A 10,062-nucleotide genomic window follows, 5' to 3' on the forward strand; every position below is an offset into this window, starting at 1 on the left:
TCCACAAGCCAGCATTTTAGACACACTGATATACTCACCATTCTTTATTCCATGTTGGAAGAATGTGAGGTCCAGAGAGAGAAGGAAAGGCCCAGCTCACACAGTAAGTTATGTTAGCTGGGACTAGTGTCCAGTTGCTTGACCTCTGGTCCAAGGTCTTCTTTAATGCCTCACCAGACGCTAAGTTAACCAAGGAAGGACTGCTCAGCTGTGTGGTCAGCTCAGAGGAGCTTTGCCTCTTGGGGTCTGACCCAGAGTGGACCTGGTGGGGGGTAATTGGCATGACCCCTCAACTGTCTGCTTTAAATGTACGTAGATAATTGGTTCATGGGTGTGTACATGTGTTTTTATTTGTTTTCCCTACACGTGTTGTGGAAAACATGTTATATAAGAGAACTTAAAGATACTTTTAAGAAAAGGGAGTGAAGTTACTGAGGAGAATAATAGGAAGGGAGGGACAGGAAGCAGAAAAGAAAATGTCACAGTGAGTACGTAAGGGGGAAAAATCAGGATCGGAACAGTGGCAGTCACCCTGCACATTTCTTGAGTATCTTCTAGTTTTCCAAGCTTTCCCAAACTTCTATTTGCACATCCAGGTTTTAAATTGGGGGTCTTCTTAATGTTTAGTGCCATTTATTCTGCACCCCTCCCCAGGTTCAAGTACCTCACTTTAAGGGGAGAGAACATTTGGGAGTCCAGTCAGATTTATCCATGGCTACTGGACAAGAATTCCATCCTGGGCCCTGGACTGAACCACCTGCTCAGAGAGCCCAGGTGCGGTGCCCAGGGATGGCCTGTCAGGGGTGTGTCCTCCAGGTTCTTCTGGCGGTTCCCCTCAAGCCCCCACTGGGGTACCCTCCCAGATGGTGCTGAAGGAGAGGGCTGTCCTTGTGTACTGGGCTCCTCATAACAGCAGGCCTCCAGTGAGAGCCTTCCTGCTGTTCAGAAAACCTCCAGCTGAGAAATCTGAATAGATCATGGTGAGCATTTGTACTACATATATTTACTTAGCAATTCTAAGGAAGGACAATCTTGAGTTTTCCCATGACTTCCGGTTAGTGTCTTGTTCATGTCACCATTCTTCCCTAATTTTATCTTTAGAAATGCTATTTTCAAAGCTGCCTATAAACAAATATTTTCATGAGCCTGTATTATAATTGTTTCTGGGGCTTTTCTTGGGCCTTTCTTATAGAAAGCGATAAAATCAGGATTTGGTCCTGCATCCAGGGCAGGTATGTACTTAGCTATCACTGTGGGAGATGCAAAGAGGTATAACCCATTGGGCCTGAAGTCTCTTAGCTTAAATAATTGTCAGGAAAACAAGAGAGTAAGACATGTGAGACAATAGGAGAATGGACCAAGTCTGTGGACCAGTGATGGAAAGAGCATTCGAGTAGAAAACCATTGGGAACTGAGTCCAGGCGTGGTCGATCAGCCAGGTTTGAGACAGGCCAAGAAATCTCTTCCAAGGAGATAGCTTTAAGCTTCACTTCGAACTGTGGGTGAGATGTACAACAGCAGAGAGCAGGTGGAGGCATTTCAACTGAAGATAAAATGAATAGACTGGTTACTCAGTCTTCCTGCAGGTCTTGGCAGGTCCTTAGAAGATGATAGGAATAAATTTGGAGGTCTGGCTTGAAAGCCAGGTCAAGACGGATCAAAAAGTTAGCTTTGTCAAAAGCTTCAGTCCTGTTCTTACCTATAGACAACCCCTGGTGATCCCAAGTCATTAATCTACCCGGTGGCCTGTCTTGACCTGAGTTCCCTTGCTTTGAAGTGTGCTGTCCTCTGCAGCATGAGGAAATAATTTGCTGCCTGCTTCAATGAACCATCAGGAGAGCCAGCAGACCTAATGACATGTGAGAATATTAACCTCCTACCACGGAGAGCTGTGAATCTTGAGCCACAGTCTATAATTCACCCTGGACTCTTGAGCCAGACCTCTCTGGCTTTCTCTCTCTTTCTTTCCCTCTCTCTCTCTCTCTCTCTCACACGCACACACACACACACACACACATTCTCACTTACACCCAGAGAGAGAAGAGGAGACCTGCTCATAAAACTTTATATTCTCAGATAGTGTGAGCCTTGCTGAGCTGTTTAGTAATGAGTGGCTTTCCTTTTGCAGCCATGGAAAAATGTGTACCCTCGGAAGAAGGAGTTGAGGGAAAGAATTAATTTTAATGTTGCATTTTGAATATGGTTCTTTCTCCTAACTGCAGGAAACTGTATGGTATCATGGAAAGTGACCATCAGAATGCTTGGATAACCAAACTTCTTTGTAATTCTTTACTTCGTCTTAAAAAAAAAAAGAAAAGAAAAAAGGAGATTGGGACACTAATCTTAGGACATTTGGAGATTAGAAGGAATCCTAGATTTCTTTTAAAGTCGCTTGAAGTCAGAGGAACACTTAAACCACACTGTGTTATGGCTGTGCACTTCTGCCCTTGTTTCATGGGCTCTTGGGCCCCTTGAGAACAGGATAATATCTTAATCATATTTGTACTCCAAGGCCTATCAGAGTGTCTGATCCATACCAGGCCTCAAATAAATGTTAGTAAAAAGATGGAGCAAATCATCTGCTCCGAACCCATCTTTTGCTTATGGAAAAAATCAAAGTCCACAGGGCAATTTACTCACAGGCACAGCTAGAGTTTTCCTAGGGCTAACGTGAGCCTTTTTGGTTATATGGCAGCTTTTCTTGGCAGTAGAATGTCATTCTGGTGTTTTCACAAGGAATATGTTGTTTCGATGGAGTTTATTTAGTTAACTCAGTTAAGCCACACACAAATGTAGGGTCAGGTGACCAAAACTGGGTAGTTAGTGTGGCAATGGGAAGTTGTCGGTGGGGGTAGTGTCCAAGGATACATAGGCATGACTGCCTGGCAGAGAGCACCTAGTACGGTAGGAGTTCTTAGACCAGGAAAATAGTTCTCACTTTTCCATAAAAGCCTTGCCCACTAGACTCCATGTGGTTGGGAGCAGACCTGTTTCATTCACCCTGGGCCTGGGTAGAGGAGGCTCAGTAAATATTTGCTGATGGAGAAATAAATGAATGAATGATTGAATGATCCATTCTGTGCTTATTGGGATACTTCTCTATTCAGCCAGACCATTTAATTTCCATATCTCAAGTGTTTCTGCACAATACTGGGCACATATAGGGTTTTTCGTGACTTATAGATATAAAGAAGCAAAACTTTCTTCCTCTGCTGAGTTGTCGAACACAGTGAATGGAAAAACCAATGGTTAGTGTCCAACGTCGTTGTATATAATTCTTAGCCTTTCTGGTCTCTCCAAACTGCTATCCTCTTCCTTCTGCCATTTTCTTCTTTTTCTTTTGATAGTTAATTTTATTAAAAGCAGTCAAATTAAAGCTACTTCTGTCCAGGGCATCTCAAGTTTCATTCATTATGGCTTCTTATCTTGGCAGGCAATCAGCATGGAAAGGCAGTTTGGCCATTATGCACATACAAAGCCCATCGCTTCTCTACCAATGGCTAATTCATCAAACATTTATCTTTTGCCCTCTGAGCACTGTGTCACTTTGCCTGTCACTCCCTAGTCTAGGATGCTATGAGAGATGAAAACACACAGGAGGTGACAGAGAATTCTTTTCTCCCCCAACTTTTCCCTCCCAGGTCTTTTTTATTAATCAGATATCATACTTGAGACTTGAAACTCTCCTCCAACCCTGCCCTCTGACCTCCATATTTCTGGCCATATGAAAGTTGGGATGGCCTACCACATTCACATCAAACTTTTTATTGAATGGTGTCATGATTAATTAAGGAAATATTAAAACATTAGATAGATTTGAGAGTTTCTCTCCTGTTACCTACTTTAGAGCAGAGAATGTTAGGAAAGGGAGGGACTTATAAAATAATCAAGTCCAGCCTCCCCAATTTACAAAAAAGGTAAAGCGAGGACCAGAGCTGGGCAAGGATTTGACTGAAGCGTTGGAGAAAGGTAGTGACCAAGGCAGGACAAGCATCAGGTTCCTTGGTCATTCTTCAGACAGAGGGTCCCCCCAGCTGCCATTTCCCCATGTTGTCAGATGATTCTGAATACATATTAGAATCTCTTTCGGAGATTTAGCTACTTGGTTTCTTTTCTGAGCTAACCAATTTCCTCTTTTGAAAAGAAAACATGCACATTTTTGTTTCCAAAAATAATCTTTCAAGTATCAACCATTCTTATATTGATCTAGGTTTGTTTTCATATACCTTACTTCATGCCATCTCCATTTCAATTCCTGCAAAGTGTATAGGTCAGGTGTTTTCCCACCCTTGGGATAGATTAGATGATTATTTTTCCAAGGTTTCACAGAGCATCCAAGACTTAAACAGAGCTCAAACAGAGTCCCCAGATTTAGTATTCTTACTCTACGTGTCTACTTACTGCATTTGCGTTTGGCTTCACTGAGTTGACAAGATAGTCTCCATCAGAACACCACATTCCTTGTGAAAATGCCACCTTGACCTTCTACCCCTGAGAGAATCGATCAAATAACGAGAGAGGCGGTTGAGGACAAAAGAACCTTCATTTAGCTGTAGGAAAACCTCTTATTCATTACGCTGCACATCTGCAAGCATTTGTTCTCTCCTCTTTGTCCCCTGCCACTGTTACTTCTGTTAGGTGTTGGTCCTCAGGGCCCAGAATGTGCCATTATATGAAATGGAGCACAACCTGCAAAGTTTTTCTTTGAAAGGTTTTGCAAAGCACAGAGCTAGGGCTGTTTTTGAAGAAAGAAAATGGCTCCAATAGCAAGCTCCATTCGGAGGTCACCATATCTCCCAGGGCCTTCTTTCCTGCAGGAGATATAAAGCTATCTTGTAGTCTGGGACAGAAAACATGTTTTCACCTTTTTCAGCCAACTGGGACCTTACAGAGTCAGCAGTTGGCACGTTTTTGCTGGTTTTCCTGGCCTGATTCCATTCCAGGGGGCCCTGCCCATGGGGAGCTGGTCTTTGGGCAAGTATTTGATTAGGGCCCCACAGGGTCCCTTGGGCCTTGAGGCCCAGCCATGTAAATGTCTCCTTTTCTGGTTGGTTTGCTATGAGCAGACACCATCTGTTGAATTAAAAATTCCCTTTATGGAGGGTGGTGAAAAGCTCATGTGGAAGAGACACTGTTATCTTTCAAGCAAACAGTTCATGAGGTTGAAGAGCCGTGTTCTTGGCCCAACATATGTTTGCCCAATGGCTGTGGGAGTCTCCCCCACCAGGCGCTGAATTCCGCCCCCATGGCGACATGCACACATACCATGGCTGCAGCACACCATGTCCGCTGCCTTACATCTCCCTAGTAAAGAAAACCTCCATTTATAGAACCTGCCAAACAAACTCACTCTTTAGACTCTTAAAAACAAACAAGATCCCGAAGCCACAGGCTCCGTGCGTGCATGTGTGGTTTTGTAAAATCTCAAGCCGTGAATCAAAATAATTTTAGAGACATAGTCAAAGCGCAGAACCAAGCCCTGTCACCAGGGTGGGAGAAATGCAGGAAAGATTCGCCGAGAGGAGGACAGCCAGATGGGCAGGGTGATGAGAACAAGACATGGAGGCATCTAGCGTGTTCATGGGGAGAGTACCCGCTTTCTCACTCCTGTCCTTAGGGACTTACTTGCTGTCACAACTTCAGGACAAACATAGGAGGGTGGGCTAAAAGGTGACCACCACAGCTCTTATTTTTCTTCTTCTCAACTTCTTGAGCCCATCTTGCCACACTGCTTAATAATATGCATCCTCTATGATTTCTTCTTATTTCAAGTCCAACTTTTTTCTCTCTTCCTGTAGATAATAAACCTATTGGGAGCAGATGCCATGACTTTGGGCATCTTTCACATCCCCAGATGTATAGGCTAACTCAGAACCTGCCATATTGGAATTAGATACCTCATACATGTTTTCCGGTGCTAAATAAGGATTTTGGAATGTCAATTACTTGAGAGCCAGGATCAAGTTACTCTTACGTTCCTTCACCACCAAGTTTGGCATAAAGTTTAAGTAGGTGCTCAAGAGATTAGGATTCAATTGGATTGCGATTTATAAGGCTCAAGCCCATCTTCTCTTTGAAGCCTCCCACTCCTTAGAATAGTGCCTATCATTCCAATCTATCCTATTACCTCGCATTATCTGTTAACTGCTTCCCTGTTTGTATCTATTACTTAACAGTAAAAGGTGCCACATTCACCTTTGTAGCTCCAGAGACAAGGGAAGTACTGGGCACTGAGTTGGCACTCAATATGTTTTTGTAAATGAATGGATGAATAAGGAATATGGATACATTTCAAGGGGACCATTAGTGGGTAAATTTCAACCCAGCTCCACCTAATGCATACTTAACCTCATGAGGCCACATTAAGAAAATAAACAAACTGTAAGAATTAGTTCTCAGGGAATTCTCCTAGGAAGGTCAGGAAGGGAGTGTAGATATAAGGCAAGAGAATTTGAAGACTATCTATGTTGATCATTATAATTGAGGACATATAGTGGATTACCAAGCTACACACAGTATTTGGATAAAGGATGTGGCAATGGTGAGTTTCTATTTCTATCTCATCTAGAAATTATTTAAAGGTAGTTTAAAATAGTTTACTTGAAGGAACACTGTGCTTATATGTTCAAAGATTCTAGATGTGGCTTGGTTATATGTATGGTTTCATGTAAAACACTTTACCTCTCTGAGCATTAATCACCTTCTGTGAAGTGGAAAATTTCTCTAGGACTTAAAAGTCTATGAGTTTATGAAGATGACCATGACCGAGTGTATTTCACACAAAACCCGTGGCTTTGACATCTGGTTTACGAGCTATAAGAAGTCAGGGTATTGACGTGTGCCTTTTTAATTATGGGATGTCCCCACAGTTAGGGAAGTATTAAAGAGGCCTTGCACAGTCCCAGCTAGAAGATCAGAGTGAGGCAAAGAGTTTAGTGTGATGGGGAATGGCAGAGCTAGAACTCCCTGCTGCCCTCTTTCCACCAGGCTGAGTCATAAGACTTTAATGGCAGGGAAGAAGTGGCTCTTTGGCAGCCCTTGTTAACTGTGATTGTAGAGAAAGGAGCTCCAGCCAGATAATCACAGTGTCTGGATAGAATATGAGAGGTCACTGAACCTTCTACTCTATGCAGAAATTCCCTCTAAACATTCTCCATGACTCTGATCTCTCATCAAATATATAGAGAGGCTCATAAGGCAGCTCAATCCTTTGGTGAACTGTTCTCTGTCTTTACAAGTTTTAAAAAGTTGATTCAAGAACTCTCTTCCGAACTTAAATAATTTTCTACTATTTATCATTCTGCCTTCTGGAATGCAATGGATGTAGTACTTTGAAACAACTAGCCTCCTCTGCTTTTGGTTAAAAACTCTTTACTGTCTCAATCACAGTTTCTTACACATTTCAGCACCTGTGCATTCTCCATGTGTGGTATTTCTGAGTGCTGATGCTCCTTCGAATCTGGCAACCAGAATCGAAACAAAGCTCCAAGCAGAGTTACTTAGGGGCCTGTAGAATGGATGAGGATCAGCATAGCATCTGTGGTGGCATTCTCCACTCTGGTGATTCATATTTAGCCCTCTTTACACACACTTACTCTGTATCCACGGCTCATCCATCTTGTGTTTGGCAAGGTGTCTTGTTTTATTTAAAAGAAGTATTTGCTGGAATTTTTCCTGATCATAAAATACTTCATGATAGAAAATATAGTAATTAGTGAACATTGTAAAAGAGAATAAAAAGACCATTACACAGAGGTTAGTGGTATATGTCTAGTATATATCATGGATCAATTGATAGATATATAGATATATATGTTTATATATACATTGAAGTGTGTTTGTGTATGTGTGTACTGAATTGTCATAAAGTCTTTATGTGTAAGATGGTATATCATATTAGCAGTTTGTAAACTGGAAACAACAGAGGCTAGTGAATCTTAACCATCAACATGGAAAACATGGTACAAATGAAAACTTGTGGGGAAAATGGAGGAGAGCACATAGATGCCTTTTAATTTCCATGCATGAGATCTTAGCTTGTGTACTATATGTATTAAAACTTAATTTTAGGTGCTAAATTGAGTATGACAATTTTACTGGATCAGTAGAAATCTGTCTACAATATCATTTTTAATTTCTGCATAGTATTTCATTATACAGGTAAGTCGAGCTCTATTCAATTATTCCTCTATCATTGGGAATTTAGGCTTGTTTACAATGTTACTGTAAATAATGCTCTAGTGAACATATTTAATCCATACACACGTCTTTGATATTTGCTGAGTAAATTCTTGGAATTACTGGATGAAAAGGTGATCATTTTATAAACTGCCATCTCAAATGGTTATAACAATTTCACTCCGCATTAGAGTTGTATTAGTCTATTACCTTGAACTTTTGACAGGACTATGCCAGGATTTAAGAAAACAGCGTGTTTGCTAGTCAAGTGAAAATATCTTGTTTAATTTGAATATTTTAGATTCCTAATGAAGCTGAAATTTTATTCCATATTTCTCTTATTGGCCATTTACATTCTTTATGTATTTTCTGTCCATATCTTTTAGTTATTTTTTCTTAGGGGTTTCAGCTTTTCCTTAGTGATTTTCAAAAACTCTTTTCATGTTAAGGATGTTAAACCTTAGACTATCAGATTGCACATATTTTCCCCAATTGTCATTGGCCTTTTAATTTTTTTCTTTAAATGGGTCCTTTTAGGTAGCTGAACTTCAAATCTACATTTAAGTCTTTATATCAGACATTGTGAAATTTCATCTGATTGGGCTGAAAGAATAAGTTGATTCCAACAGGATCATTTGGGATCCTAGTGTATCCTCCTGAATATCTTTTTAGGGTCCTGGCCTCCATACATGTGATAAAAGTGGCTAGACTCAGTCATTGGCAAAAACCAGTACCAAAGTCCCCAGAACCTTCCCTCAGAACAAGGTGAGCCATTAATTATAGTTTTCAGGTATATTTTTGAACCAGTTATGATTCTACCTAAAGTTGTTATTTTCTAGCCTACTTTTGCTCTCCTATCACAAAGATATCATTAGAAATCTTTTCAAAACCATTTTTAAATTCCTAGTTGACTAGGAATATACACCTTTATTCCTAGTCAACTATCCACATTAAAAACTGGTCGCACAGAACTTGTCCTTAATGCACAGAAACTGCCTGTTTGAGAATCTATGCCATATTAAATTGATATCTATCCTACCTCATTCTACAAAGGATTTGAGCTAACTTATACGAATTAATAAAACGAAAAACCAGTATATAGATAAATAAAATATCATAGCTATAAGAAAATTACAAGCCTTGACAGAGAAGTCAAAAAGTAGATATAGAGACTATTGGGTGTTACATTCTTACAGCTCGGTCACAGTTGAGCTCTGAGCCTACTGGTAGCAAAAGTAAAAGTGATAACATGATCATATACATGATTTACATCATCCTAAGGCAAGCAAATACGAGTTTCTGGCAGGCAAGTTTAAAAACTTATGAATATAAAGTTTGAAGAATCTTACCTTTCTTTTCAAATAACTGGAACTGTTAAGTACCCATTTCTGGGCTTCTGGCTCCTTACTCATTCTCCATGATTTCTTAGGGTAATATTTAACAGTTTTCTTAGCATTATTAGGTATGGTGTATGTTGGCTTTAGACTTGATCACATTTAGACTTAACAAACACCTGGTTAACTACCTTAGAGTTTCGACTGGTCTTAGATTCAGATCTCTTGTACCAGCGTTGAATTTTATTCTCTGTTGCTCAGGGATCATCCATCCTGACAGGGGTTCAATGGGGATTTGGGAGTAACTTTGACAAATTACATGTGATACACTGTCAGAATACACCATGTCAGGGTACACTGTCTTATATTGCCCAGAGTCTTTTCTACATTCTACTCTTTTTAAAAGACGTATTTACTACCAATAATATAGTTACCATGTAGACTAGTTGATTTATATCATTTTCGAACATATATCCTGGATGTGTGACCTGAATGACTGAAAAATTGTAGAAAATACATAGAGCCAACTGTACATATAGCACTACATATA

General features: G+C 40.4%; 1 protein-coding gene across 2 annotated transcripts in view; it reads left to right on the plus strand.

The window, feature by feature from the left end:
- The window catches only part of LRMDA (leucine rich melanocyte differentiation associated), a 999,992-nt gene that overhangs the window by 541,374 nt on the left and 448,556 nt on the right, over nucleotides 1-10,062 (plus strand). The gene's annotated exons all lie outside the window — the stretch shown is intronic.

This window comes from Pteropus vampyrus, unplaced genomic scaffold (assembly GCF_000151845.1).
Source record: "Pteropus vampyrus isolate Shadow unplaced genomic scaffold, Pvam_2.0 Scaffold20, whole genome shotgun sequence".
In the NCBI taxonomy this organism is placed as follows: domain Eukaryota; kingdom Metazoa; phylum Chordata; class Mammalia; order Chiroptera; family Pteropodidae; genus Pteropus; species Pteropus vampyrus.